The sequence below is a fragment of the Miniopterus schreibersii genome (genome assembly GCF_964146895.1).
Source record: "Miniopterus schreibersii genome assembly, chromosome: 17".
NCBI lineage: Eukaryota > Metazoa > Chordata > Mammalia > Chiroptera > Miniopteridae > Miniopterus > Miniopterus schreibersii.
The window spans coordinates 9,899,098-9,926,224 of NC_138117.1; the positions used below are offsets into that span (position 1 = coordinate 9,899,098).

At 38.8% G+C, this 27,127-nt stretch overlaps 1 protein-coding gene across 1 annotated transcript in view; it reads right to left on the reverse strand.

Annotated features, from left to right (window-relative positions):
• EIF3E (eukaryotic translation initiation factor 3 subunit E) overlaps window positions 1-9,472 on the reverse strand; it is a 52,249-nt gene extending 42,777 nt beyond the window's left edge. Inside the window, exon 1 of the mRNA XM_081117008.1 lies at window positions 9,379-9,472. The gene's annotated coding sequence lies outside the window, so the exon portion shown is untranslated. The remainder of the gene's footprint in view (window positions 1-9,378) is intronic.
• Window positions 9,473-27,127: the final 17,655 nt, after the last annotated feature.

Sequence of the window (27,127 nt, forward strand, 5' to 3'; positions counted from 1 at the left end):
TTGACTGTGCTGGGCCTGCGCTTTACAGCTGCTGCCCGCTGGCTCCCTTCTTCCTCCCACAAAGACTCTGAGAATCTATGACTATGGGGGGCTTGGCTCCACCCACTTGTGTTTTGGGGTGCCCTACCTTTGTTGTAAATATTGCCCAGGCGATTTAGCTTCCCCATATAGTTGCTGTGCTATATAGTTCCCCATATAGTTGTTATTTGCTTGTTTTTGCTTTTTGTTTTGTAGGAATTCAGATTTAAAACCTGGGCTTCCTCATCACCGGAATCCCTGTCAACTGAATTGAAAGCTGGGAAGAACCTTGCACTGAGAAAATAGGATCTTCCACACAGGCTTTTTGAATTAGAGAGCAGTCCCAAATATTTATTAAATGTACTGCCCCTCTTCATCCCTTTCAACACTCCCTGTACACGTAGCAGCTTATTTCTCTCCTAACCAGTTCTGCTCTGCTCAGCTTTGCCCGAGCTCTCCATGATTGGTTTAAGTCATCTCCCTAACATGCAAATATGACCATGTCCCTCCCCTATTCCCACGGTGTAAATCCTACACTCCTTCCTTCACAGGGCATGCAAGACTGGCTACAGCGGGGGTCTTTCTCTCTTATGCCTGACCCCCAGATGGCTAACCTTCAAACCCTGTGTACTAATACTACTGCACTGCTTGTGATCACACATACTGTATATGATGTTGTTTCAAGACTCGGTGCTTCTGTGCATCTTTTTGCTTCTGCCTGCAATGTCTTTCCCACCTTTCTTCTTCTAATTCTTATTCAACTTTCCAGACTTAACTGACTTCCTCTGGGATCTCACAGCATCTTGTAGTTCTTGTAATAAACCAGGTAAAATATATATGATATGCTAAAGTGTCTGTCTCCTCCATCGACAGTACACTAGGAACCATATCTTACTCACCTCTGTGCCCCTTCATCATGTAGACTGATTTACATGTAGATAATATTAACATTTTCACTGCCTCTTGCTTCCGTGTGTGTGTGTGTGTGTGTGTATGTGTGTGTGTTTGTTTTCTGAGTCATTTTATCTGCTCTTGGTACCTTAGCTATGCCCTATTTTATTTACTGTCATGGTACATTAAAAGGAAAAATATCATTTCTCTCTCTGGCTCAGGCACTTTTTCTGAGCTTCAGATCATTCATGCAGCTGCTTCAGTAACATCTACACTTGCACATAGCCCAGGAATCCAAAAATCAAGATCCGGCTCTCCTCTAGTGTTCCCTTTCTTGATCAATGGCACCTTGTTGAACATGCCAGAAAGTAGAAGTCGCACTGCTTCGCTCTATTTTCCAAACTCCCCAAACATCAAAGTGTTATTGAGTCCACCGTCCAAGCCTATCTCCGATCCACCCTTTCCTCTCTTTTATCACTGTCAGTGCACCAGTGGAAGCCATGTCATCTCTCACCTGAAGCCATTTAAAATAGGTTACTAATTATATTCCTGTACCCACGATTGACTTTCTTTCATCTATTTTACACACAACAGGCAAAATTACTCTTTGAAAATGAAAACCTGATCATATTGTCATCTGCTTTAAACCAATCAATGGCCTCTCATTGCTCGTAGCATGAAGTTTGAAACTGCTTAAATTGGCACCTAAATTCCTGTTTATCCTTCTGCTCACTGGCTTCAATCCCTCAAATTCAGCCAACTCCCTCCTGTCACCCAGCTACTCCTTTCCTCTGCCTCCATTCACCTTCCTCCTTACCAGGTCAAATTCATACTTTAGCTTTCATATGCTCTTCATAATTATAGTATTTATGTATCCATCCCTAAACAGCATAGTGTAGTTTTGCTTACTTCTGAACTTTACATAAATGAAATCACATGGTATGCATCTTTTGTGACCTGTATTTTATATTCAATATTAAGGATTCATCCACGTTGCGGAGTATATAGTTTGTTTACTTTCATTGCTCTATAATATTCTACATTTTCTTAAAATCTATTCTAGAGTCGCCTGGCCGGTGTAGTTCAGTGATTGAGCGTCAACCCATGAACCTGGAGGTCATGGTTCAATTCCCGGTCAGGGCACATGCCCTGGCTACAGGCTTGATCCTGGGTAGGGGGCGTGCAAGAGGCAGCGGACTAATGATTCTCTCTCACCATTAATGTTTCTATCTCTCTCCCTCTCCCTTCCTTTCTCTGAAATCAATAAAAACATTTTAAAAAACCTATTCGAGACAGTGAACTTTGGGATTGTTTTCACTTTGGGGCTGTAATGAACTATGAATAATGCTGCTTTGAACCTTCTTATATATTTATTCTGCTCTACTTCTGCACCTATTTCTTCAAGGTATATACCAATGAACTTTGGCAGTTAATGCCAAACTTTTCTAAAGTGGGCATTCAAGATAACACTCCCATCAGGAGCGTTTGACAGTTGTTGATACACATCTTTGCTGACTCTTTTAATTCATGCCAATCTGAGAGGTATATTTTACATACACTTTTTATTATAAATTGATGGTTTAAAAAATAAAAATATGGGATATGTGGTCATTCGATTCCAAAGATGGCCACGGCAATATCCCATGTGCCCTTCTGCAGTGTGATTTTGTAGCTTCTCCATTAAAAAGTGGAGTCTGTTTCTCTTCCTTCTGAATCTGGTCTGGTGTCATGCTTGCTTTGTGTTGTCGGTTTAGGTCTGAAGAAGCCTGGTGGCTTCCACTTTCACTCTCATGGGATCCAGCTACCATACAAATAAGTTCGGACTAGAGAACTGAATGATGAGAGACTATGTAGAGAGAGGCCAGGCCAGCCCCTAGCTATTGGAGCTACTCCAGCTAAGGTGCCAGACACATGAGTGAAGCTGTCTTGGACATTCCAACTTCAGCCTGACTTTCAGCTGAATACAGTTGCATGACTGAACCCAGCCAATTCTACGTACAGAAATAATAAATGATTGTTGTTTTAAACCACTAAGTTGTGGAATTTTTGTTATGCGACTATAGATAACTGAATCACAATATATAAAAAATGCTAATACCCTCCCTGATCAATTTCATTCTTTTAATTCTCTTAACGAAATGTTTTTAAATGTGTACAAAATTTTCACTGTAGTGTTATTTATATATATATTTTTAAAGTAAAAACAATAGGGGAGATAAATGATGATGGAAAAAATAAGATTAAGGGGAAATGTTTTTAAAGTAGAAACCACCTCTATATTTAAAATTTAAATGTGGAGTAATAAATTAGGGAGCTTTCATAGAAGAGATTTTACAGACAAACTACAGTGAAAACATTTTTAGTGATGTTGGAAAATGTTGCAGAAAAATATCAAGTGCTCATGTATATATTTTTGACTTTAAAAAAATTGTGCATTAAAGCACTGGGAAAAATGAATCCGTATATTAACAGTGGTTGGGTGGTTTTATTTCCCCCCCATTCCTCGAATGGATGTGGTACTTACAGAAGGAGAGCAAAGGTGCCAATGCCATTTTTTGGAGCAGTAGAAAATTTTCAGCCAAATTAGACATGCCCTGGCAGAGAAAATACCCTGACTTTTAAGTTGTACAGGCTGTGGCACTCTGCTTTACCCGGTGGCTGTCAAATTTCACGAGCAGACCTGAAGGCTCAGAGGAACAACAGGGACTAAGTCCTTATTTTTCTAAATTAAAAAACAACAACAAAAATTATTTTACTGTGAAATGATTTCATAAAATAGGGGGCATTTCAAAATCCTGAAAGTAGGAAAACATAATCTCAAAATTAAGAACAATCCTTAAATACATTTAACTTTTATTAAAAACTCACTAGGCACTTAATTTTCATTTTGCCGTGAACTGATGGAAACTTCATTTAGGTGACTCTGGTTCAAGGAAGCAGAAAATAACACTAAAACTTAAAATTACTCAGGGACAGAAAATGTCATAAACATTCATCCTCAGTAGAAAACCACCTAGATTTTCCAATAAAATTATCTTGAGAGTAATGGAATGTCTAGAGTTATGAGTCAAGCTAGGCTTCCTTCATGGGCAGAGTTTGTCCAGATGGCAGTGCTTATTTAATATTCAGTCTCAGGGACCCATCCAGACATAATGATATTGAGTGTGCCCTAGGAATCTACGTTTTAAACCGTATCTCCAGGGAAGACTTCTGTACCTAAAATTGAAGGAAACATTGTCTTTTAAGGGTTCTCTGTGGTGATCTGGTTGGTGGCTCATGGCTATAACTTACAAATTCATCAAAATATATACTTAGGTTGTATACTTTAAGTTACACTGCAGTAAAAAGTAAGAAGGAACAAAAAATACTTGGACTTATACATTGCTTTAGCAAAATAAATCTCTTATTTAGTAAATTTTAACACTTGTCATAATTTGTTTTTTTGAAGCAGATTATTTTGCATTTTTAAAGCAAATATAGGCATTGATCATTTTAGAAATGATATTTTGCGTACTTTTGATTTGAAATACAATTATTCTAGTTTATAGTCAAATCTGTTTGAAAAACAAGCCATCGTTTGTTTTATTTGATATAAATAAAATTCATTTTAGATTTAAAATTTTTTGTATTTCTTTAGTAAGTTGATGTTTCAAGTAAATGGTACTTTTAAAATCCTTTGTTTTTTGAATGTAAAGAAATGAACATTTCTGTACAAAGGAAGGAAAGGAGAGGAGAAGAGAGGGAGGGAGGGAGAAATGAAAGACAAGAAGGAAAGACAATGGAAGAAACCAGTGCCCTAAGGACAAAGTATTCTTGCCCATCCTCTCAAAATAAATCTCCTCAAATAGTTTAAGATATTTCAGTTTTGATTGTTAATTATATCTCTAGCTATTTATTCTCTAATTCCCATGTAGAACAGCCTTCTTAATTGCATAAAGCTTATTGTAACACTTTATATTTGAAAACACTTTGTTATTTCTACTAGTGATTATTTGCACACTTTATTATTATTATCATTATTTAAAATATATGACTGTTTCTGTGTTGGAAAGAGAGGAAGAGGGATTCACTGTGAGGGCCAGAGCACCTTTAAGAATTTGTGGCCTCTCATTTTGATGCCTAATTTATCACACACCTTCACAATTTTACCAGTGTCAGAGGAGGCCTGTTTTCTCTTGGAATGCTACATTCTTTGGGGATGAAGTGTTCAGTCTTTAACACTGTATTGGAGTGTCTCCCGAGTATTTAGCATCTGGATAGAGCCGTCATCACAGTAATGAGAGATAGAGCAGGCCAGAACTGACTCTGTCCAGGGGAAAAGCAGGATTAACACCAAATCTACCGTGGCTTTTCCCACTGTAGCAAAAACAGTGGGTCAGCAAGACATCCATATGAAAAACTTCTGCGGCCTTGCATTTAATTTGGGTTATTGTCACCCAGGCTACACACAGTTAGGAAATTACTCTATAATTGATGATATAACTATAAAAATTTAGAGGATTATAAACTTTAATTTTCATAACAGTTGCAGATTGTTATTGTAAACTATTTTTCTCATACATATACAATAGTATCTTTTTTCAATAATAGTGCTAAAGATATTAGAAGGATTTCTAAAACAACCCACGTTTGCTCAGTTTTATCAAGAGAGAAAAACTTCTAAACTAGATGGACCATGTGACTTATTTTTTATTCATTAAAAAAACCCTTTTATTGTTTTTATTATAAAGTCACACATATAAAAATTATATGTAATAAAAAGATTTTAAAATTCAGATAAGCTAAGAGAATAATTAAAATTTCTGGTAGAGCAACCACTTAGAAAAAAAATCTCTGTTAACATCCATACGTAGAAATACATTAGGAGTGAGATCAATAGGTGGATTCTTTTATTTAGCACAAACAATGTACTAGATTACTTGCTGTATGAGTACTATTAGCTCATGTAATTCAAAGAAAATTCTGTAAGGCGGTACTATTATAAATTCATTTAACAGACGAGAAAGCTGAGGAACAGAGTTATGAAATGACTTGCCCAAGGTCACAGCACTAGAGGGGGCAGAGCTGGGGTCTGAGGCCGGGCATTCTGACTTGGGAGTCTATATTCTTTTAGTCACTTGCTAAAATTACACTTTCCAATGTTTTTGAAATAGTTTTATGGAGGTATAATTAACATACAATAAACCACACATATTTAAAATATGCAATTTGGTAAGTTTTTAAGACCTTCTCAACTATTTTAAGCGTATAATTCAGTAGTGTTTCATATATTCACACTGTGCAACAGATCCTCAGAACTTTTTCCCTTGCAAAACTGAAACTCTGCACCCATTAGGCAGCAACTCCCCATTTCCCCCTTCCCACAGCCTTTGGCAAGCACCATTCTACTTCCTGTTTCTATGAGTTTCACTACTCTGGGTACCTCGGATAAATGAAGTAATACAGTATTTGTCATAATTATTATGAAATCATTTGCCAACTCTCTTGAATTTTGGAATATTTGATTTCTACCAAGTTTCCAGGTAATGTCATCAATATACCCAAAATTTAAGGTCTATGAATGTTGCTGTGCAAAATAATAACAGAAAGTTTACCGTTTCTTATAACCACGTGAAAACAAAATTACATACCTTTTTTTTTTGGAGAGAAAGGTTTATGTAGGCTAGTCTATGCATCTGAATATAAACCTGTTTCTACAAAATAATTTAGAATTATGATAATATTTATTATTTGAATAGATTTTTGTCAATAGTCAATAAAAGAGTGCCCTATAGATGTATAGGGCCACAAAAACAAAGAAATAAAAACCACAAACAATGGACAGAATAAAGAATAAAGTCAATGGAACTCTTGCAAAGCATTTAAGCACAATTTGAGTGTTCAGATAAAAACTGTCCCTTTTTAAAAGTATCTGTGGTGATTGGGTAACTAATCAGGGTGCCTGGGATTAGATGTAATACTTTGATGAATCTAGGACAGAGATAGAGAGAGGGTATGGTGTATAATTTTTGTTATTTTGTTTTTTTTGTTGTTTTTTTTAAATATATCTTTATTGATTTCAGAGAGAGGAAAGGAGAGGGAGAGAGAGATAGAAACATCAATGATGAGAGTCATTGATCGAGCCCGCAACCCGGGCATGTGCCCTGACCGGGAATCGAACCCCGATCGCCTGGATCCTAGGTCGATGCTCAACTGCTGAGCCACGCCCGGCCGGGCTAATTTTTGTTATTTTGAACAAAAGAGAAAGAAGAACCTCTTTACTTGTGAAAGTGTTCAATTTGTGTGTGAGTAAAAGTCACAACTATAATCAACCAGAGCCTTTGACCAAGTAAAAGATTATAGAGAATTATTGTCAGATGCTGGCTTTTTGCTTCCAGAGGAATGGCAACCCTGTATAGACCTTGAAAATTTCAAGAGCAGTCTTCCAAAACCCCTATAAAATATTAAACTAATATACTTGCAATTTTAGTACAAATCAGGAAATGCAGAAATTGCAGTACTTGTAGTTATATTAACTAAGTTCACAGGGCACACATGTAGGACTTTTTATTCCAAAGCAGCCCAGTTTGAGGAGTTAATATTTCTTTGGGGACTGAATACTTGCATTTTCCATCTTCTCTGAACTAAGATTAGAAAATGAAAATAAGAGTTTGCATACTTCATTTAAAGTATAATTTCTTAGCATTGCCAAGATGTTTGGCTGACCTCTGATTTTGTATCAGTATTTAAGGGAAGGTATTAAATGGGATATCTTCTTGAGGAAAATTCAAAGATCATGTCATGTACTAGGGCTTTTATTTTTTACATATATTTATAATGCAGCAATTTTATTTTGTGACTAGTTTCCATAGCATGTTTCCATCAGTTAAAAAGAGAAAAACACTTAATTTCTAAGGGCAAATCTCCAGTTTTTCACTTTTTTATGCTACAACATTGAACAGAAGAGAATCATGTAGACAATTTAACATTTGATTTACTAAGTTTTCCTAATTAAAATTTTTCTCATGCTGTTTATTTTTGCAAATTGTCCAAATGTTTTGATGGGTTTAAATATTCTGGAGAATATGCATGTTGACTTGGGAGCTGATAAAATACTTCTGAAAATCATGATGGCATTTCTACTTGCCAATGTGAAAATGGGCATAACAGAACTACCCCTGCGCCCCACATTTTTCAATTGAGAAAAACATACATTCCTTTTAAGGAGTATGGCCAATCAACCAGTGTGATCTCATTATATGGGGACAGTCTGAGAAGGTATATTGACCACACCTCAGAATCTGTCCACTCAGAGGGTGAAAGAGGGAACTATTTCTTTACTGCCTCTCATCCCTCACTGTGTTAAGTCCCTCCGACTTACAGGTTTGTATGTGAGTCACAATTTAGTTGAGTAGGTTCCCACAGGCATTACAGCAAAAATTCCCTGATGCAGGAAGCAAGAAGTTGTAGTGGAGGCAGGTGCTGCCAGGTAATACTACTGTACACCTGGTTGTCATAATGACACCCGGGCTGGAAATGTTAGGGGAGCATGAGGTAGGGCAAAAGGGGTGTCTAAATATCCCCTCATGATGAATTTTGGGGGAAAAACATGGCATAATCATCATTGGATGGTTAAGATGATAGAGGAATACCCAAGATTTATCAAGGTGACTATAAGGAAGAATGCCTAAGTCTAAATCAATCATATTGTGTTTAAGTAAAGAAAAGAGCCTGTAGCCAAAGAATATATCCCATGTTTCCAAGTCTGCATGGGGCCTTTTGAGAGGAAGGCAGAAAGAACTATAGCAACTTTGTGTGTGCCTCCAATATGGTTAGAAAGCATTATCTACTATGAACTGGTCAAATATTTAGTCTGTTTAACAACATGGTTGTCAGTGAAGAAAGGCATCAGGCAATCACAGGTTAACAACATTAACTAAGAATATCATATAACTAACTTTACCTACTATGCTTACAGGTTCACCCAACAGCTTTCTGATTCTACTGTGGCTCCCTCATAAATTGGTCTACAGGGATCAAATGGACTCATTTTCAACCTGAGTAATTGTGTTTTCTTCATAGTCATAGTTATCATTGTAAATGTAAAAATTGGGCCATGGTTTATGTATCAGTCCTTTGGAAAAGTGAGTAGTGTGAGATTAAGACTGAGCATGGTTGGGATATTGTTTAAAAATATATCAAGCATGGATGTGACAAGGAAACTCAGATTCTATGACAAGAAGAGGGTTACATTAAGTTCTAGTAAGAAAAGCAGTTAAGCAAAAGTGAAACAATAAATGGCTTGGAAGGAGGACAAGGTGTAGAGTGTTCTGACTCTCTTACCTGGCTCTGTGGCAAAGTGAAGGGGGTTTGGGAGACAATATAGCTTTCAATTCATGGGAGATAGCATGTTCGAGAAAAGGTTCAAGGCTATAGTCTGGCTATTTTGACAGTAGAAGGGGCACTACAGGATACTGTAGATGAAATTACCCTGAATGTTCAATCGGCATGTGGTGTAACGGTGCCTTCCACCTCAGCAGAATCACTTCTCCAAGGTGGTGGTTTGATTTGGTCCATTGCCAGAAGTCTCTGGAGATGGGAAATAAATGTGATTGCAAAGCATTTGGTAAATAAAAATTAATATAAAACTTGACATTAGCAACTTTTCAGCCAATACCTTTAAAATAAGTGGTATATCTTGTGTAAAATTTCGTAGAGTGGTTTCTTGATACATTAAAATGTCTTTCTCTTGTTAGTGATGCTTTAATAGTTGGCTTGATTCACTTGATATCGATGATCTACACGGTAATAAAATTTAAGCAGAGAAACTTAATACAGTCTGAATTAGGGACCACAGCTTCATTGGGACTTAATGTATCGTGTTGCAGCATAACATTCTAATATGCATAATTTCCTAAATCGTGCATCGACTTCAGGGAGTACTTAAATATTCAGCTCAATTTCTCCTAAGTGTCCAGAATATAGTTAACAATCTAATGATGTCCTCTATGCAGAAGGTAGAAAAGCTCCCCTCCACACCCAGATCTGCCAGCAGAGCCAGAAGATGAGGCAACTACTAACTGTATGAAAAAGCTCCCCAGCAGAGAAATTCAGTATGCTTTGGTGGGATACAGGAGGAAGAACTAACATTTCCTGAATGCCTACTATGTGCCAGCTCTTTCACTAAAAGTTTAACACACTTTAATTATCAAAACAAATCGGCAAGTATAGGTATTTGTTATTCTCATTTCACTTTTAAGCAAACTAAGCTCAGGGATGCTGTTGAAATCAGCCAGCTGTGGTGGAACTGAGACTGGAATCCAGTCCTGTCTTCATTCTGTTCAGACACTTGCCCAAGGGTCTATGTCCAAATCTATGAGTGTGCGAGAGCTCTGCACAAATGGGTATTTTAGCAACATTCCTTCTTTAGACAACTCTTTCAGTGCTGTCTAAGTAGGCATGTATTTAAGAATGGACAAAATCCCTGTTTCCTTAAAGATAAAATGGGGGCATGACACCAGACTTTGCTTTCTGAATGACAGCACGTGTGGTGTTTTAGGAACCAAGCTCTAACATGCTCACTGACTGTAAGCTCCTGACGGCAGAGGCCATGGCTTTGACTTTCAACTTCTAACTTATACCTGGCTTAAAAGATGACAGTAGTAGGTTATGTTTTAGTTGCTGAATTTTTGCTTCCTCTAAACACTGAAGACTCAAGCCCTGAATTTTTTTCATTTATTTCTGAAATAAACCAATGCTCACGCTAATACAGTCCTTTATTTATTTGATATAAGTAAGCGAAGAAAACGTTTGCCAAATGCTCATTTTTACAGTGAAGTGGGTTTGGCTTGTTAGCTGAGTGGCAAAGGATTTGGATATGGATATGAATATTTTCAGCTGGCAGTAAGAAGGAGGAGGAATTCTCCATTTGCTTCTCAGCATTGTTTAAGGAATACTTTGTGCTGTTATCCTGACAGGCTTACAAATCAGCATAAGCAAGAAATGGTAACCTACAGTTTTCAGTGGAAGATAATATTGGGTAAAAAGATACGTATATTTTAAAAAAGGGAAAATCTGTCAGTAGGAAGAAAGAAAACTCTTATTTTGAGACTAAAGTATAAAATATTAACTTCATATAGCTTCACAGGCAAACAGATTATAATTCGCTTCACCTTTATCAAGGAGTTAAACATATGAACAAATTTCAAATGAAGAACTGAGAAGTCACCTTATAAAGGGATGTAACCTGCAGCCTCTAGAGCAGCCCCAATGGTCCCTGCCCCTGGGTAGGCTCATTCTTAGGTCATCTCCCTCCCATTGTGTGTGGGTTAGACTTAGTGACTCACTTTTAATGAACAGAATAAAGTGGGACTAGCAGTATGTGTCACATAAGGCAGTGTGGCCTTTGTCTCTCTCAGATCATTCACTCTGGGGGAAGCCAGCTGCCCTGTCGTGAACAAGTTTATGGTGAGGCCCTAGCAGCATGGAACTGAGACCTCTTGCCAACAGCCATCTGAGTGAGTGTGGAAGTGGATCTTCCAGCCCCATTCAAGCCTTTGGGTGACCATGGCCCCAGCTGACAGTTTGAGTGCAGCCTCCTGAGAGGCTGAACCAGAACCATCCAGCTAAGCTGCTCCCGGATTCCTGATCCTGAGAAACTGTGTGAGGTAGTAAAAGTTCATTATTTTAAACCACTAAATTTTGGGGTAATTTGTTGAGCAACAAGAGATAACTAATACAAGGGGGCAGGAGTGATAGCTTGGCAGTCTAGCCTGGAAAGGATTGGGCCAGGAATTCATTTCACCGAGAGGACTAGACAGGAATATATCACCTTTAAGTAGGCCAGTTAAGGCAAAGAAAAGCAAATGCGGTGCAGGTCTCGATAGCCAGTATGTCAAAGCTGGAGGTTTGGAGAGCCAGCAAAACTGACACACTTTGTAAAGTGGGTACCTAAGAGTTTAACCCCAAAGGTGAGTAGAGGAGGCAGGTGAATTGGACCTTAATGGAGACAGCTACAGGGAAGCTAGAATTGCCTCACAGATTAGAGACTCTAAGATGAGTGATGTGGAAGGTGTCCTAGTTATCAGAATTCAGTCAGTTAAAAAGGCATGGTTAGGCCCTGGCCAAGTAGCTCAGTTGGTTAGAGGCTGTCCGGATATGCCAAGGTGGTGGGTTCGATCCCTGGTCAAAGTCCATACAAGACTCAACCAACGAATGCATAAATCAGTGGAACAATGAATCAGCGTCTCCCTCTCTCTCTCTCTCTCTCTCTCTCTCTCTCAAATCAATAATAAGTAAATAAATAAACAGGCATGGCTGCTAGCCTCTGGGAAATTATATTTTTTAATGGGCAAACTGACTGACATGGGCAAGCATATGAAAGGGAGTGACTGAATTCTCAGTGCGTTTCCCCTCCTCCCCGCACTCCCCGCCTCCAGCGGCGCTCAGCTCTCAGGCTGGGCCTAGCACTTGGTTACCACCGGCAGGGGCCTGTTCGCTGGCCTTGTCTCCTCAGCGAGACTGTGGGCTGCTGAAGGAAAGGGCCATGTCTCCTTCGCTAATCCGCCTCCAACCACAAGCTCTTATTTGAAATGTGAGCATGTGTGGACTTATTTCTGTATACCTTCTCCGAAACCACAGACATTTTGGATCCCTACACATGAACCATGCCAAGTTGCCACCATCTTGATTCTGATGAGAGCCAAAGCCCTCCGGGTTGTTTGCTTCTGCCCTCTCCCGCCTCTCTATGCCATTGGTTACATTCTCTCCAATTTCTGCAAAGGTGTATTATAATTTCTTTTATATTAAAGGCATTATAATGTGGTGCAAGAAATATGTGGGGGACATAATGATACCGATAAGACAGACCTGGACCCTGCCTTCCTGCCACTTGCTGCCCACGTAGTCTGTACACATCAGGAGAAGGTAACTGGGCCGTAACGCACTTACGCGGCTGCAGCTCCGAGGACGTCGGAAGGCAGCACCCGTGATGTGTCACGATATTCCCTAACGGAGGATCCTTTTTTCGATCTAAAACTATGCAGAAAGTAATATTTCCTAACAAAGAAGAGTTCATAAGATCTTCTTACACAGAACTCTTTTCAGGACAGGAGGATGCACTCACATCAAAGGATAGAAAGAACACAAATGTAGGAAAGACAGGAAAATGAAAGTATCTTAAAAGCAGGGAGCTAGCAATTGTCACAGCAAGCCAAAGCGAAGTAAGACCTTAGAAAATGACTCCTAAACTTGGTATCTAAAAATTTTTACTTGAGCAAGTGTATTTGAAAAAGACCTTAACACGTATGTAAAATGGTTCCTTACAATCCTATAAAGTGACTACCTCCTCCTAATCTGTTAGGTGGTCGTGTACAAAGTTGTTCCTTCTAGGAACCCCACCCATGTTATCCCATGAGCCCTTGTTCTATACATAGCATACATTTAAGTAATTTAATATTTCATTGTGATTGCCATGCAATAAATTGTGGGCTTTTGAAGCATGTCCGATGATAAAAATTCTCCTAGGAGTGCAAGCATTCATTATTTTCATACATTTCTTCATTCATTTATTACCTTCTTCCTGCATACTAAACAATGCCAGATTTTACCTCTCCTGTGTAGCCTCTGGAGCCTTCCTGGGAGCCTCTTACTAGATTTGGCCCTGGCAGAAAGGCCTGACATTTCTGGACTCCCTTTTACCTTTTACTTAGAAGAGTGTGATGTTGAACAGCACCAGCTTGCTCACTCATACCAGGCTGAAATTTTTCAACGTAATTCTGCCAACAATAGCAGCCACCGGAGGTATATGAGCAAAGAAGTAACACTGTAAAGCAGAGTTCAGGAAGATTCCTCCATGGAGAGAGATTAGAAGTGGTTTTGTCTCTGGAGAGTCTGATGTTAAAGATCTGTAGTTTTTTCTTTTTTTCTTCTTTTTTTTCTTTTAATATATCTTATATTGATTTCAGAGAGAGGAAAGGCAAGGGAGAGAGAGAGATAGAAACATCAATGATGAGAGAGTCATTGATCGAGCCCGCAACCCGGGCATGTGCCCTGACCGGGAATAGAACCCCGATCGCCTGGATCCTAGGTCGACGCTCAACAGCTGAGCCACGCCCGGCCGGGCGAAGATCTGTAGTTTTTAAGGAAGCTATGACACGTCTTGCATTTAGCTCCCAAAGGGTATCACTGACATGAGCTCAGTGATGGAGGAGATGACATGGGATGGCAGGGTACAGGGACCCTCAGTGGTGAAGGGTAACATAAGTTAGCTTTGAAGAACAGAAAAAACTTAGATAAGTAATAATGAATATGACTTGTTTACAGGAAAACATAAGAGCATAGCTTGGTTGTAGCAGTGGTTCCCAACCTCGACTTTGGAATCACTTGAGGAGTTCAATAAAATGAAGATTTATGTGATCTGTCTGTCAATGCCCAGCCAAAGACAACCTGAACACACCTATAGCTGAAAGAGGTTGGGTTTATTGATTCATTGCAAAGAGGGAGACCGCACACCTTAGAGAACCATGCAGTGCCTCAGTAATAGGTTGTTAGGAAAAAACTTATATTTGAGTTTGTGCTAGTGATTTTGGAAAGGATCCAAGGATGCAGGACTTTGCTCTAGATTAGATGCTGTCAAGAAGCAGGGATAATTCTATGAATAGGTATCTTCATAATTCTTACCTAGAAGATGGGGGAAAAACAAGCAATGCTGTAATTGTAATTAGTAAAGAAGCAGCAATCAGTCATATCATCCAGGATAAGGGATATTTGGCCATTTATGTAGTTTGGACAATGTTCTTGTTTTTGTCTGTGCCGATACTTGATTACATATTGGTCATCATGGTCACTGAGTGAAATTGCTTGTGTTCCACAGGAGAACACCATGTCCTAGCTGTGAGTGCCAGACCAGCTTCCAGATGTCAGGGACTGCTTTTCAATTTTCAGATGCAGTGCAAGAAAATGACTCATTGGTGGACAAGAAACCTATGTTTCTAATAAGATGCCTATGTGAATCTGACTGAGGGAATTTGAGGATCCAGCCTTCAGAAATACTTCTATGGTAGGCAATAAGGCTAAACAAGAGTAGTAGATTATAGAGATCCTTAAAAAACAGGCTAATAGGTTTGACATAATTCGTCTAACAATAGCAGCCATTAAAGGCCTATGAGCAAAGAAGCAACATTGGAAAGCAGGATTCAGGAAGATTCTTCTGTTGGGAGTTAATAGAATGGTTAGAGCCTAAAGGATCCAGGCTCAGGCTGGGGATGAGCAGGGAGAGTACAGGCAGACAAACCACCAGCTGGGAAACACGTGCAAGGGTCTGATCCTGACAAGACTATACACTGGGTTAAAATATTGACAGTGGGAATGAAAAGAAAGGATTGGATGTGAAAGACATTAAGTAAGAATCTAAAATTAAAAAAAAGAAAAAGACCCTAAAATCCATTTACTGTGAGCCTAGAGGACAGGGACTTACCTCGATATTCTTAGCTCCTGGGTTTGTGCTTTTAAGGCAGAATCAATTAGCCAACTAATAGGATTATGTACCTGGCAGGATTGGGGAAGGGCAGAACGGAAAACTCTAGAGTGATTTAGGGGCAGTATGGAAGGAAAAATTACATCAGAAAAAGGAGCATTCAGCTTAGACATGCAGACTCTGTGATGGTGAAGATTCCAAGAGAAGACATGGAGCCAGAAGTTGGCCCGCGCGTTGGAATGGGAGTGCGAGAGAGAGGCTGAGGGCAGGTGGCGGGGTGAATAGACGGGACAAGGGAAGTCACTGGACAACGTGGAATTTCTAAGGGCGGGTAGAAGTAAGAATGGAAGCCAAAGTCAGCCTCCTCTAGAACTGGCATGGCAATTATTGTTTTCTACCCTAGATGATGAGTTGTCACTGGGGGGAAAATGTACCTATTTCAGGAATATAGTGTAGGTCTTATGAGCATATTTGTGGAGTCAGCAGACAGGGTTTCCAGTACATCTCTGTCCCAATCAAGTTGTGACTTCTCATGTATTTAACTTCTCTAGGTTAAAAATTCCTGATCTGTAAAAAGGAGATAATAAATGTAAAGCCAAGCTCTTAAAGGTGGGTCTAGAAAGAACATTTAAATACAAATCTCTTACTGGAATGTATGAGTGATGACATGCAGCAAGGATGGTGAAGCTTTAGTTTGCCTTCCCTCAACATGACCTCTTATGCAGGAGTGACCGCCTTCAGTGACTATGCCCTTCCATAGCACAGGACAAAGACTGAGCATTTAATCTTACCCAGTTGCTGCCAAAAGAGTGGCATTTTCAAAGCACTCTCCAGAAACTGAGTAAGTAGAAAATAAGAGGGAAAATCCTTTTGACTTGACCAGATAATACTATATCCAACCACTAATGGAGTTGTTAAATAAAAGTAAATATATTTGAGATAGTTCTTGCCTAGTCCATTCAATTTTCCATTTGTAAAATTGAATTTTTAGGCAGTTTGCTCAACACACGTCTTTCTCATTAAAATCTAACCAAAAGGTGGCAGTATTCTATACAAATGTTCACCAGTCCCTTAACTATTACCTGTATATTTTGTAAAATAAATGTCTCAACAGTATAAGAAACAGAAAACAACAACAACCCAGGCTTCATTGAGAAAACTAGAGATTTATAAGAAAGCATCTTTAAAGTACAATGCAGAACATAACACAGTGTGTTAGAGTACTTGTGTTTCCACAAAGATTCCTACAATATACTAAATGTTGGAGACACAGAAGCCTGAAACATCATTTCTACACTTAATTCATACATGGTCTTCTTCTTCCTTATCATACTGTCCACCTGGACATTTAAAAAATTTATTAGGTTCGTTTTTTTCTTAGACAATCTTTACTCCCCAACCTTCCCAGTCTTCTCAGTGTGGCCTGCCAGCTTACTGTAACAATTTATGCAATCTCGAGGAAAAGAGCGCTGGCCTACACTTTAAGATATTCAGGTTTTAATTCAGGCTCTATCCTTATCATACATTGGGAGAAATAAACATTAATTGATCATCTCCCACGCACTAAGCCAAGATGTAATCTTCCTTAAGCAGTAGAGGAGATCCAACAAGGTAAATATCATCAGTCTCACTTCGCGCATAAGGAAGACAGGCTCAGAGGAGTTAAGTGATCCATCCAAAGTCACTGACTAGGATGTAAACCTTTAAACTAACTTTGAATTCCCCAGTTCTTCCCATTATATCATCATATCATCTTCTAGGACTATTAATATTTCTTGGTTGTTCCTTGATACTATAGTTAAGGAAAAGCTACCGCGAGTTAACATTTTTCAGGATATCAGGATATTTTTGAAGAGACCATTTTAATAATGCACAGTGTGACTTTGATGTGAAGTATAGAGATTTTAATAATATTGGAATAAATTAATTAGCTACATTGTGACACTGTTCAATTTTATACTTAAAGCTTAATGTCAGAAAAAAAAAGACTGAATTACAACATAAGAACAGTATCCATACCTTATTTTTATGTGTTAGCCTCCATTATTTGGGGGGCAGGAGGCTGAATTTCCAATGATGCTGAAGGATTTTAGATTCCCCAGTATTGTGTTTTTCCAGCCCAACTTTTTGATAGACTCAGTTGAAATTCAATCAATGCCATGGGCAGACTTTTTTCCCCCTTTCTTTTTATTGAAACAACCTATCTCTCTGGAATATTTTAAGGCTGTTCTTACCATTTCCTGCTGGGTGGGACTTTTTTGGGCCATGCCATTTGCTTCAACTATGAGGCCATTTCAAGTGGGCGTGTTTTATCACCCTTTTTCCCCCTTAGAGGAGCCTCCCTCTAATTTGAGGTTGTTAATAACCTCACCAAAGTGACATTTCTAGTATTTATTTATTTGTTTTTCTCATTGGAAACACAGAGTGAAGGACAGTAGTTTTTTAGGAGCAGTGCTAACTCCAGCCTACTGAAAGAAAAACTCCCATGAGTTGTTGATTATGTATCTTTTCAATGAAATTGTGTGTTATGAAAGGGAGTTATTTTAAATATGAATATAAATAAAGCTAACAATTTAAAAAATACATGAAAATAATAGCCAATATTAAATAAAGCTGTTAATGGCTTTAAATAAAGCTCATCCATTTGGAAGTTGAAATACTAAACACAGTTCCTAAAGCTGCCATTGGAGAGGAAAAGGGATTGGGACTAAATCACTTAAGTGGGTCTTTAGACATATGTGTTATTACCTCCTTCTCATCACTATTAACAGGACATTTATTCACAGCAAAAATGTGGCTTGTGTACCGATTTTCATTTCACCGTATAATCAAAGCAAGTGACATGCTCTTTGGGAACGTATTAATGAAACAACAAAAATGACAGGGACTGTGTTAAGCCAACAAATACATTGAATTATTGAAGGTGAAGGATATCCTTTCTCCTTCTCAGATGCAAACTTGAATGCGGTTTTATGAAATTATTTCAATATTTCCTGCTTCATTAGGGGGGAGTCTCTCATTTTTAAATTCCCTTGAGAAGGTATCCTGACCTGAGTAAGTTTCCATTAGCTGCATTCCAGCACGATGCTAATGAAAGCAGATTAAACCTTCCTCCACCCTACCTCCTGCTCTAGCCAGCTGTCCATTTGTGTCAGACGTTCTAGATTCACTGGGTCAAAGAGTGTGAAAGGCTCAGGTGTCCTGAAATAAACAATTCACAGTATGACATACTAATGTGAGTGAGCACTGTCTTCTCACACCTTGTAACATAATCATTCCTTATTTTCAAAAATTGTAGAGAAAGTACAGGACTGACAGTCATTAAACTGAGGCTCTGGTTCTAACTCCATTTCTAACCTTCAGGCGAACCTTGGAAGTCACTTAGCCTCTCTTGGTCTCAGTTTCCCAACCAGTAAACTGAAGGAATTTTAGGCTATAAAGTTCTCTGAGATGCCTTCCAGATTTGAAACATTAATAAGGCCCACAAAATCTGTATTTGATGACAGAAATAAATTGGAATAACTATACACTTATTAAGTAAATCATTGAGCACCTGCAAGGGGTCTGCACTCCTCTGCTGAGTGGTATTTTGAAATTCTCTAAACTGCATGATCCTTTCTAAAATATCAGAGCATCACACAATTTTCTTTTTCGTATTTGCATCTTTGCCATGAGAGTGAGTAAAATTCCTGGTTACGAAACTGCTCAGGATACTTTGGAAAACATCTCTAACAATACATAGCTTATTAGAATGGCTAAACGTATTCTAAACAAACACCCTAAGAGAGTTACTACTTTGAAGGGGGGAGGGGAAATCAAGTGAAAAAAACATTTTCTTTTCTCTTAGAGAAGCCAAAATGTTTCTGTCATCTATTTTTAAAATTAAGAATAGAGGATGTTCACAGAATAGAGAAATAGGCAAGTGAAGAACAGAGAGACAAGAAAAACCTCAGAAAACGTCTCATCAAAGTTAAGTAGAAAGCCAAAAATAGACGAGCACCCAACAAATGGAATATGAGCCATTCTAAGAGAGGTTTTCATAGAGAAATAGCTTAATCAATGGCTCTTAATGGAACAGATTTCATAAACATATCAGTTTTAAGCAATGACAGGCATATAGGGATGATAACCCCTTAGGACTTACCTCTGAGCTTCTCTCAGGAAGAATGCATCAGAGATTCCCCCGTGTCATTTCAGTCAATTAAAATGAACTTCTTCAGTGGGTAGTCACCACTGTAAAATGATAGGAACTGGAAGTTGATGCCTCCTCTAGAGAGAGGAAGAGAAAAATTTAGGAAAAAAAAAAGAAAACAAAACAATTTTTAAAAAGTCTTTTGTTCTCCATGGGAAAAATAAATCAGCTATACATTTTCATGGAAGGGATTTATTTATAAGCCTTTTAATTAACGTAGAACACCTCTTACCATCAATTTCCTTTCATATTATTAATTCAAAATAGAATATTTCTGATATTAAGGAAAGAATTGCTCATTTTTAAGTATATATGATGTAATTGTTTTATTTTTTTAAATGAAAAATAGCATCATTATTTTTTTTTTAAATCCCTGCCAATTGGAGATATAGTAGATACATATGAGTGAAATGCCATGGTTAATTTAATATAATTTTGCCAAAGAAGTGTGTGTTTATAGATAAAACAAATGTCAAAATATTGATAGTAACTGAATCTGGGAGGTGGGTACATAAAAGTTCACTGTATTTTCTATTTTTGTGTGTTTTTGAAATTTTCTATAACAAAAAATTAAAGCTCCTGTCCTTGGGCTGAGTCAACTACGTATAAAACATTCCCTTGGTTCAGAAGTAGCTCAAGTGAACGGACAATCTCAGTTTCAGGGCATCGTGAAATACTCTTAGGGAATTTTTGTTACAGAAATTCCTTTGGCTCCTACTTTTTTTTTTTTTTTGCAATGACTTCTACAACTTTATTTTTCAACATCACTTACATTTTATTTTCAGAACAGCTTGACTGTGTATTTATAAATTTCCACTTCAGAAACACAGGAAGCCTTAAGAAATGGGTGAAAACCAGGTACTTAGGGTACAGTTTCCATTGTGTTTTATTTAACCCAAGTCCCAATCCTGAAAGCAGAGGTGGAGGTGTCTTTACACCCGCAGCGAAGATGCCTCAATTGCTCCATGAAACACCTGGAGGAAGAGCTGCGTCTGGGAGCCTCGCCTTGGCTGTCGCCTGAGGCTGGCACCCTAGAGGTGCAGTGGACGCGGACACCCAGAGGACAATGCCCCCTCACACGCTGCTTTGTTTGCAAGTTTCATCTCAGAGACCAAAATATAACTGATAAACTACACACCCCAAACAGATTAAAATTGACTTAGAAAAACCATGTAGGGTTATTACACAATATATGCTAACACATCTTTTTACCAGACCTCCCTCTATTTAAAATGATAGCTTATAAAGTAGAATTTTCATAGAAACTATTCTCCCGAACAGTTTCTGATGGTAGCAAGATTATTGCTGAATAAATCCTTAAAACGGTATAAAATAACTGCACTTGACAGCAGATAGGTGAGTGGCTTAAATATGTATAGCTAAGCATATATGTATAAGGTAATGATACAGTTATGAAAACTGTAAGAGTCCCAAAAATCTGGCCCAAATATATTTGAACATGATAAAAATTAATTTATTTTTGTTTTAATATGATTAACTGTTTCAAAGATTTGTATCTCGTATCCTGTTGAACTTACATCAAAATAAACTTAACAATAGCTACCATTTATTCAGCACTTATAATAATAGCAATTATAGATATGGAGAAATGATAACACTCTCACCGAACATTAGTTGGTTGAAATGCAGATATACTCTGTTTCCTGAAATATGACTATCCTAGCTAGGAAGCTATTGGTTGTTTGGAGAAACTGAAAAATTGTAATAATAATTCTTTAGGTGGCATACATTTAGCAAAACTTTACTTGGGGGGAGTCAAGGATCAGAATTAAGGTCATTTAATATCAACAGTAATTTTTAAAAATTCTCTAGTAAAAATAATCAATAGTAATATATACTAAGGGAAAAGAGTGATAATTGGAAAAACCCTTGAACAACTTTGGATTTTCATTGTATAAAGGATTTGTTTTCTTTTAGGGATTTTTAAAAAACAACCTTCTGAGTTTCACAGAGCAAAAGAACAATTTATGGAGGACACGTCCCACGGAAATTTTGAACAGTTTATTCTGCCATCTTTTCAGTCAAAGGGGGACTGGAAGGTCTGTTTCCTCATTTGTTAATCTGAAGGTTTATAGGAAGGGGAAGGTTCTCTGGGAGAAAGCTGAAACAAAGTTCCAATATTCTAAATTCTGTCTTTGCAAATGACTCATAGCTTCTAAAGTAGGACCTGCTAATGGTCCATGCGCAGATGTATGGAATGTTCAACAGCCTAGGAATGGTGATAGCTGGATCTTGGTCTAGTCTCTGTTCTGCCATTACCTGGCAGTGGAGCTCAGACATTTCTGGCCCATGGCCTTCCCATCTGTCAGATCTCAGTATGGGGTGCCAAATAATCTGTAATATTCCTTTCAACTCCAATTAGAATCAAACTGTATGGTACAATGTTTCTGGCTGACTCAACCCCTATCCAGAATTTCTTTCTCCCGAATCATTTTCCAGTATTGGTCCAGGGGCAGCCATATGTCTCATTCTAACCAATTAGCTGTTACTGACTGAGGTTCCAGGAAAGTTTTAAAATGATAGATTGGGCTGAAATGTTCCTTTGGGACTTTTGAATCTATCCCATCTTGCCTGCAAAAAAATGCAAAGCCTAAAGGCGCAGCAGCTACCTTGTGGCCATGAGGTGACAAGCAAAACAGCAAGAACAGCAGAAGAGAGATGGAAAGAATATATTCCTGATGGTTTCCTTGAGAATATTGCCAACCTGGGACTGCCTGTACCTGGGTTTTTGCTCTATGAGAAAAATAAACCCATGCTTTAAGCCACTGTGGTGCGGTTTACCATTTTTTGCAGTAGAATTTATACCTAAATAATACTGCTTAATACAATAAATAAAACTAAAATGTTCTAATTGAAGAAAGTTCCTTGTGAGAGATAGAAAGATGAATACCGCGATTGCTTCTCTCAAGAAACTTCTAGTCAAATAGAAGGCAAAAAGCAGGCACTAAAATGGCCACAATACCAGAGAGAATGGATTAAGAAGAGGTACAGTAACAATGACATTTTAAGCAGAATAAAGTCACATTTGATTTCTGGGAACAATGTAGGGAAATCAGGCACAAAAGGAGTTTCTGGTGTCTTCTAATAATTACATTATTGATAATTAAATTATTAACATAGAATTAATAATTGGGCATTAAGTTATGATCACTTGCTTAATTATGCTGCTTGCTCTAGAAATTACGTTCATCTTGCTAAGATGTTATATTGTTTTAGCTTGACATTCAAACTAAAATTTTAGCAAAAATTATCATTTTTATGAAAACTCCTTTAAGAGAATTCCATATTTTTGGAATGACAATGATTATAACCCATTTTCTTCCACCTTAATAGCTTCTGGCTTAGGCAATTACTCCCAGTTCTCTAATAATTTTCTGTTTGAAAAAAGATGTACGCAACTCAGTACTTACCCTCCCTCTTTTTATATTTTTTCTACTGCTCCTGCTGTGACCCTTGCTCTACCCTACTGTCCAAATCTTTTCTCAGACTGTAATCTGATAGATGATTCAGTATAGATAACAAATAAAATGGCTTCATATGCTACCAGCTCTCCCTCAGTGTTTGCATTTGATAACATCTAATCCAATGAAGATAAATCCTAATCTTATTTCGGGAAAGCTTTAAAAAATACCAACTGCAGATTCCAAGACGACTGCAGAGTAGGTGGGAGCTCCCCTCACCTGCTCCCAGTGCTGAGTCAGATTTATAGCTAAATTATAGAGCAATCAACCTGAATAACCAACGGAAGGCTGGCTGAACTGAAATATTATATCCAAAGATTAACAGCAGAAGCTACACAGAGACTGGTAAGAAGGGCAGAGACACCCACAAAGCCGGAGGTTTATCTCAGCTCTAAAACTCCCTGTCCCAGGAGCATGTGGTCTCAACCCCATACTAGAATCCCCAACCCAGAGCAGCAGGGACTAGAAAAGGAGCCTGGTAGCATCTGGTGGTGAAAATCAGTGGGGATTCAGCCCACCTGGGAAAGAACAGCGTCTACCTGAGACCCAGATGCCGCCTTCCCAGGGGAGAGGACTCCCCCACCCCCGCCTGTTGAATCACTTCCGCTACCTGTGGCCCCACCCTGCTGAGTTCAGTCCCACAGGGGGATCCGAGTGCTGCACAGAGCTGGGGCTTTCAGAGAGCATGCCCTGGGAAGGCCTTTATCAGGAACCAGACAGGTGGGTGCTGGGTTGTGTGGCTACATGGCGGGGAGGGGGGGCGGAGCACTCCTATCTGCCCTGTGAGCTCAGCCAAATAAAGATACTACAAGGAAAGGAAATTATAGGTCAGTATCCCTGCTGAACATGAATGCTAAACTCCTGTGCAGGTTTTTGGTTTATTTTTTTTCCTTCCCAGATGTCTGGTTCATTCTTCTCTTCCTGCAGCCCAGCCCTCTCCACATCCCTGGCTAAGAAGACAAATACTATGGCTACCCAAGGTCACTATATACACATATTTGTGCACTTGAAGCTGTGTCACCTGGAGGGCTGCCCTGATGTGAACAAAAAGGTCCCTCTGGAGGACGCAGCCTCACAGACATGTCACTGCTGGTGGCCCTATATGGCTGCCTCAGAGTTCTCTAGCTTCCAGCCTCTGTGTAGGAGACAGATCCAGGCTAAGAACTTTGTTGTTGTTGTCATAAGTACATAGTCTCTGGAGAGAGAAGCTATTGGCCCAGTGGGGTAGGAGCCCATCCTTGACCTACTCACCTATTTCCAAAAAGCAGGCTAATATGGCAGAAGCACAGTTGCAGAGGACTTGCCCCTGTATGGGGAAGGCGATACTTCTTTAAAGAGGGGTCATTCAGCCCAGCTGGTGTGGCTTAGCCGTTGAGCATTGACCTAGGATCCAGGAGATCGTGGTTTGATTCCCAGTCAGGGCACATGCCTGAGTTTCAGTCTTGATCCCCAGTTGGGGGCGTGCAGGAGGCAGCCGATCAAAGACTCTCATCATTGATGTTTCTATCTCTCTCTCTCCCTCTCCTTTTCTCTCTCTGAAAACAATAAAGATATATTTTTTAAAAATAAAAAATAAATAAATAAAAAGGGGTCATTCATGAGTTGGAAAGTTAACTGAGAAGGTCATCCTAATCCCTCAAAGAGCTAACTTTTGAATATGGAAGATAAATTTAACATTCAAGAGTCTCTCATAATCCTGTCAGTGGAACAAGCATGTATGAAAAAAAAAGGTAATTTCTGACTACTGTGTTCTAGGAAAACATCATGGAAATGGATGGATTTTTTATAGAAAATGTAGGGAAAGAGGCCAACTACACAGGCAGAAGGATTATAGTGAACAAAAGCATGAAAGTGAGAATGGCAACTATATCAGACTGACTGGACCACAGAGTGGAGTATGAGATAAAGTTGAGACCAGACTGTGGAGATTTTTGAAAGTCAGACTAAGGAGAAAGGATTCCTTTTAGAAAATGCAAGGCTTTTGAACAAGGGAAGTATATAATTAGACTAGTATTTTAGGAAAATTGATTTCTTTCAAAGTGTCTAGTAATAATTAAAGAGGAGAAGATTGGAAAATAGATGAATAGATCAAGACAGAATCTAATCTAGGCTGATGGTGGCAAGAATAAAATATAAAGACAGAACATTCTTGGGAACGATGGAATTTCAGGCAGCATGCCAGGGGCAAGGAGAGAGAAATTTGAATTAGGAAGCATATTCTCAGTATTTCAGCCACATACAGTAGGGCAAAGCCAGTCCTTTCTGACAAGTTATTTTTTAAAGCACCCTATTATATTTATTTCACTTTATTCATTCCATCATTCACTCACTCAACAAACATTTATTAAGCACCCGATTTAATAAGACATTACAGGAGGAGGTAGTTCAGATAAAATGAGTAAGACTGGTTTCTTCTAATGAGGATATAGACATGCAAACAATGAATGAGAAGACACTCTGAAAAGTGCCACATTACCTCATAGGGCTGCTGGGAAGATTAAATGAGATCACGTCTGTAAAATGCTTAGTTAGGCACAGTGCCTGGTACCTAGTAAGCGCTCAATAAATAGTAACTATTATTCCATATAAAAATCCCGTGAGAGCAAAAAGAAGGAGTGATGAACTGTCTTAGGATATTGAGGACAGCTTCAGAGGGGAAGTGAGATCATTAAATAGGCAGAGACCAAGATGGGCATTATAGATGGAAGGACCCGCACAAGAAAAAGTGTGTCGTGTTCTGAAAAGATGGAGAAGTGTGGCTGATATGGAGCGTGGGAGGTTTATTTAGGAGGGGCAGGTAGGTTGGGCATAGATTTTAGATAGATTTCAATGGCCAGCAAAGTTTAGGCTATATACTAGGCAATCAGAAGCAATGATTGGATTTCAAAAAGAGAAGGGGTGAGCAGATTGCTTATTAAAAAGATCACACTGGGAACAGTTTGAAAGATGAACTAGAGTTGGGAGGTTAGAAATAGGGTAAAGAAATCATTAGTCTATTTAAGGTAATCAGGCAAGTCATGTGAAATAAGAGCATGAATCAGATGGTTCCAGTGGGATGGAGCAGCAGAAAAAATGATACACTGTGAAAACTTAGTTGTTTTTCGTCCTATGTAGGGAAAAGCCAGTTCTTCCCTCTGTGTCCCTTCCCTGTGTGTCTCCTTTACTACTCACACAGAACCAGCACTTCTGGTCACCAAATGTATGGAGGATTTTCCCCACACCAGGTGATTCTCTGTGCCACCAGCTGGGTGTCCTATAATTTAACTCAATTAAGGGCTCAGTCCCATAAAACTGTTCTCACCCCACTTCCGATGCCAATAGGAAGTAATAGGTCCCTAGGTTACCTACAACTTCTGTCTGACTTGGCCATAAATTGGAGGTTCCCATGACTCCCTCCTCAGGTTTAATTAATTTGCCAGAGTGGCTTACAGAACTCAGGACAACACTTACACTTACCAGTTTATTAAAGGACACAGTAAAGGATACAGATGAACAGCCAGATGAAGAGATATATAAGGCAAGGTCTGGGAGGGTTCTGAGAGTAGGAGATTCTGTCCCTGTGGAGTTGGGGTATGTCACCCTCCCAGAGTCAATGTGTTCACCAACCTGCAAGCTCTCCAAAAACATACTACTGGGGTTTTATGGAGGCTTCCTAACATAGGCATGATCAATTATTAACTCTATTTCCAGTTCCTCTCTCCTGTCTGGATGATGGGGTGTGAAATCTAATGTGAAAATTCTAAGTTTCTAATCATGATTTGGTCTTCTGGTGACCAGTCCATCCAGGAGCCAACCCAGAGTCATCTCAATAGGACAAAGGATATTCCTAGTGCTCTTACCACATAGGAGTTTACAAGGGTTTCTCTTTGCCTTTGAATCCCTCCCTGATGCAGGGAGTCAAAGACAAATATTAGAAAAAGAGATGCTCTTAATGCTATCATTTAAGAAATGACAAGGATTTCAGGAGCTCTGTGCCAGAACCTGGGGGCAACGACCAATATGTATTGTCTAATATCTCACAGATGATGACCTTTTTTCAACTTTTACAACTTTGTTTTTATAAAGTATTTTTGAAACATTTCCAAAAAT